Raw genomic sequence first — 5,547 nt, 5'->3', positions numbered from 1 at the left:
GCGGCTCAGTGCGTTCTGTCCCGCTGGCTGCCGGGGGCCCAAGAAACTTCGGGGGGGCGGGGCCGAGGGCGGAGAGAGGCTTCCGGGGGCCGGGGGCGGGGCCCGAGGAGGGGACTAGCGGGGCCCTGAGGCCCTGGTCTGGGGCGGGAAACTAGGGCCGGGGCCGGGCTGAGGGAGGAGCCTGGGCGGGGCCGGGCGGGGGCTCGGGGACTGGATGGAGGAGCCGGGGCTGGAGGAAGACGGGGGTGGGGTGGGGAACCGAGCGCAGAGAGGTTTCCCTGACTCGCGGAAGGAGTGGGACTGGAAAGGGATAAAGGGTGTGGGGCACCGGCAGGGGGAGGGGAGGGGGCTTCCGGCCAGAGGCAGAGGCGAGGGAAGCGGGCGGGGTCCGAGGGCGGGGCCGGGGTGGGGCAAGACCGAGAGAGCGCCCGAGGAGGTGGCGGCTTCTGCATTTCAGGTCTCCTGACCGAGTGGGCTGGGGTTGCCTGACCGGGCCAAGCCGGCCTGGGCGGCCCGGAAATGGGGGCATCCAGAGAGTCCTTCTTTCCTACCTGACGCTAGGGTAGTGGTGACTACCTGGTCCTCTTCTCCCTAGAACCTCCTGGCAGGGCGGCGCCTGGAGCTCGGATCCCGTCCGGAGAGTCGTTTAACGGGAAGACCTGGGGCTGAGAGTCTGGACTCCAGGGTCCCTTTGGGGGAGGAGGTCTGCCTCTGACTCTCGGGGGTCCCCAAATGCAGTGTTCTCCTGCCCTCGTTGGGCATTGCTCAGAGCCGTCCTCCTCTGGTTCCTATATCTGAGGGCCCCGCCCCCACCCCATCCAGCAGTGAATCTTGCAGCCTTGACAACCTTGCCGAGGAGTGAAATGTAGGGACCAGATAATGGTGTTAGTTATACCTTGTACTCTCACTTTACACTTAGAGAATCAGAGGCCTAGGGAGAGAAAGTGACTGGCTACATCCCAACCTCCATCACGGTCCTGTTCCCTCCACACACACACCTTTTCCCTCTTAGCTCTCTGGGTCAACCCTGCCCAATGCCTCTGCAGGAAGAATTAAGTGCGTGTGGAATCAATGGTGACCTCCTTTGGCTCTGGTTGCCATAGCAGCGGCTGTACCAGTTGACCCAGCTCCCCTTTCACTGCCTTCTGCTGGCCCTCAGGCTTCCAAGTCACTTCCAGTCAGCATGGAAAAGGGCAGCCTGGAACTCCAGGGCCAAGGGGAAAGAAGATGGAGTCAGACTTTTTCTTCACACCTGGGCCTGGGTTCCTTTATCTAAAAGGATGAAGAAAATCCAGCCTGGGAAACTGAGAAAATGAGTATACATGACAACCACCTCTTGTGGCCACCACACGGTTTTATTCCCTCAACTTGCAGAGCTGTGCAGCCGTTGTACCCTGTGCCTGAGGACTCAGAAGATCCTGTATCTGGAAACTCATGTTCCGCCTGCTGGAGACCAGAGCCCCTGGGGAATTCATGCTGTTGCACAGAAGCAACTCATGGTGGGTTGGGGGTGAGGTCAGTTTTGATATCCGGGCAGCTCTGTCCCTTGAGAGTGAGCCACTGATAACCACTTGGGTCTCAGTTTCCCCACTCAGCCCATACTGGCCCTCTGGTTGTTGCCTCCACACCACACGCATTTTTTTCATCACAAATACTTTATTTGCCTTGATTATTCGTCAGGCCCTACACTAATGGCTGGAAGATAATGGCAGGACCCAGGGTCCCTGTCCTTTTTCAGGAGAGAAAGGCATGTAAACAGAGAAAACTACGTGTTAAATGTGAGGATAAAGGCATAGAGGAAGGAAGGGCACTAAAACCGGGACAGAAGGAACAGGCATTCCAGGCAGAGGAGACAGTGTGAACAACATGGAGGCATGAAAGAGTATTGTGTGTGCGTGTGTGTGTGTGTGTGTGTGTGTGTGTGTGTGTGTGCGCGTGTAGGGAGGCCAGGCTGGAGAAGCAGACAGAGCTCAGTGTAGAGAGGACCTTGAAGCTGTGTTGAGGAGACTACATTTCAACCTCAGGCCAATGGGAAGTCACTGAAAGTCTGGGGCTGTGGAAGGGATGGAGTCTATTTTGCATATGTGCCATTTAATCAACAAAGTTTATTGAGTGCCTCTGAAGTGGGGTGTTTTCCAATACTTCATCCTGGCATTTATCTGTTCACTCAAAAGAATTTGGGGCACCTCTGTTATCTGCTCACTGTACTAAACTCCTCACAAAAGTAGGTACCCATCCATGAAATAAATAGAATTTTTATCCTCATTTTACAGATCAAGAATCCAAGGCTTGGACCTGTTTAAGGTCTCTTGACTGGTAAGTGGTGGCCCAAGGATTCAAACCTCTCCTGACTCCAGTGCTCTCTCTAAATGATGTGTTTTGGCAGCACTGTGTGACCAGGCCACAGAAAGGCCCAGGCCCTGGCTTGTAGAGCTGATGAACCAGTAGGAGGGTAGACTCGTCCTGAGAAGGGTACACGGTGTGTGCTGAGAGCTGGTTCCCAGAGGGGCTGGAGCAACTAAGTTGTATTCTAGCAGGGTTCTATGGATGGGGGAGAGGGGGTGCAGCGGGAATTTAGGAAGTGGGAACATCTCACAAAAGTAAGAACTTGTAGAAGACCCTGACTTGTTAGGGGACTGTAGGCAGATTTCTGTGGTCATATACATGTGATGTTGGTGGGGAGTTCGGAAAGATGGCACCAAGGAGGCAGCAGGAGCTAGGGCACTAAGGGCTTTGAGTGCTGACCTGAGAGATTTGAAATTCCTCCTGCAAAGAGCTGGGGGCCACTGAAGCAGTGAAGCAGGGCCTGACATCATTTTCATTCTGAAACCTCATTTTCATAACTGCTGTGTGAAGAACGGTGACAGGGCAAGAGAGACATGGAGACCCATTGGGTCAGAGATTGTTACAGAAATCCAGGTTGGAGGTGACGGAGCTTGAACCAAGCCAGTGGTTATAAGGATGGCAGGAGCAGATTCAAAAGATAGTAGAGATAGAGGGGTCGGGACTTGGAGAGAATGGTTTCATTATTCATTGATAAATATCCATTCAATAAATATCTGTTGAGAGGCTACCATGTCTCAGGCACTGTTCTAAACACAGGGCACAAAGCCATAAACATGACAGGGGTGATCTCTGCCCTCTTGAAGCCGGAAGAGAGAGATGATAGGCAAATAAACAAATGACCACAATAACAACAGAATGTGATAAGTTCTCTAAGGAAAGTAAACAGGTAATAAAATAATAATTGGGGAGCCAATTTTAGATATGGTGTGAGTGGTGGGGTGGAGCTTTTCCACAGAGTGGAAATTTCAGCTGAAACCTGAAAGATGAGAAAGAGACAGTCACCAAAAAGTAGCAGACAGTCACAGTGAAAGGCGGAAGATATTTCATGCAGAAGAAAGAGCAAATGCAAAGCCTCCGGCATAGGGTCTTCAAGGAACACCAAGGAGGCCAGTGTGACAGAAGTATAGTGAGTAAAGAAGAAAGTGGTAGATTTGAGATCACAGAGGAAAAAGGGGAGGGAGTTGGCCTCAGGCTATGGTAAGAACTGTGGATTTTATTCTAAAAGGAATAGCCTGGGGAGGCATTGAGAGCTTTTAACTAGAGCAGTAGCAAAATCTGATTTATGTGTTTGAAAAGATCCCACCTGCTGCTGTTCGGAGAAGAGATTGTAGGAGGACCAGAGTGGAATCTAGGAATCCAGTGAGATTATGAGACTACTGCTGTACTCCAGGGGAGAGCTGACAGGTTGCTAGTTCTAGGTTGTGGGGTGGAGGTTGAGGGAAGTGAATAGATTCAAAATACATTTTGATAACCTATAATGGAAAAGAATCTGAAAAAGGATATGATTTATATATACATATATATATATAAAAATCACTTTGCTATACACCTGAAACACATTTTAAATCAACTATATTTCAATTTTTTCCTTATCCATGTATCTGTTGGTGGCCATTTAGGTTGCTTCCATGTCTTGGCTATTGTAAATAGTGCTGCTATGAACACTGGGGTGCATGTATCTTTTTGCATCAGAGTTTTCTCCTGATACATGCCCAGGAGTGGGATTGCTGGATCATATGGTAAGTTTATTTTTAGTTTTGTTTTTTTTTGCGGTACGCAGGCCTCTCACTGTTGTGGCCTCTCTCGTTGCGGAGCACAGGCTCCGGACGCGCAGGCTCAGCGGCCATGGCTCACGGGCCTAGCCGCTCCGCGGCATGTGGGATCCTCCCGGACCAGGGCACGAACCCGCGTCCCCTGCATCAGCAGGCGGACCCTCAACCACTGCGCCACCAGGGAAGCCCTATTTTTCGTTTTGTAGAGAATCTCCATACTCTTTTCCACAGTGGCTGCACCAAATTTACATTCCCACCAACAGTGTGCATTCTCCACACCTGCTCCAGCATTTGTTGTTTGTGGACTTTTTAATGATGGCCTTTCTGACCGGTGTGAGGTGATCCTCATTGTAGTTTTGATTTGCATTTCTCTGATAATTAGCGATGTTGAGCATCTTTTCATGTGCCTATTGGCCATTTGTATATGTCTTCTTTGGAGAAATGTCTATTTAGGTCTTCTGCCAATTTTTTGATTGGGTTGTTTGTTTTTTTGTTGTTATTACTGAGTTGTATGAGTTGTTTGTATATTTTGGAAATTAAGCCCTTGTCAGTCGCATTCTTTGCAAATATTTTCTCCCAGTCCATAGGTTGTCTTTTCATGTCAACTATACTACAATTCTAAAAAACGAAACATTTTGGAGGCAGAAACAACAGGTTTCGATGGTGGATTGGACGTGGTAGGTGAAGAAGGAATCAAGGATATGGTATGGGTTTTTAACTTGAGCCAAAAATGGAGGTGCCATTTACAGAGATGATGAAGACAGGAGAAAAACAGGTCTATATGGTATTGAAGGAGATTAAAAGCTCTGTTTTGGAGAGAGTGAGTTTAACATGCCATTTAGGGGCTTCCCTGGTGGCGCAGTGGTTAAGAATCCGCCTGTCAATGCAGGGGACACGGGTTCGAGCCCTGGTTCAGGAAGATCCCACATGCTGCAAAGCAGCTAGGCTCGTGCGCCACAACTACTGAGCCTGCGCTCTAGAGCCCTTACGCCTAGAGCCGGTGCTCCGCGACAAGAGAAGCCACCCAATGAGAAGCCCACGCACTGCAATGAAGAGTAGTTCCCCCCCCCCCGCCCTCACAGCAACTACAAAGAAAGCCCATGCGCAGCAACAAAGACCCAACACAGCCAAAAATAAGTAAATTAATTAATTAATTAAAAAAATGCCATTTAGGCATCTGTATGGAGATATCATCAGGAGGACAAATGGCAATACAGTCGAGTTCAGGGGAGAAGGGCAGGCTGGGGTTATAATATTGAGAATCAGCATGTAGCTGATAATTAAGCCATGAAATTGGAAAAGATAGGAAAAAAGAAAGTCCTCCCACACTGAGAGGTCTGGTTGAGGGAAAGGGATTAGCAAAGGAGACAGACATGAAGCAGCCAATATGTAGGAAAAACGAGGGGAGCATGTTGTGGAAGTTAAGAGA

This window comes from Grampus griseus (assembly GCF_964374135.1).
Source record: "Grampus griseus genome assembly, chromosome: 2".
In the NCBI taxonomy this organism is placed as follows: domain Eukaryota; kingdom Metazoa; phylum Chordata; class Mammalia; order Artiodactyla; family Delphinidae; genus Grampus; species Grampus griseus.
This window is presented reverse-complemented; position numbering follows the sequence as displayed.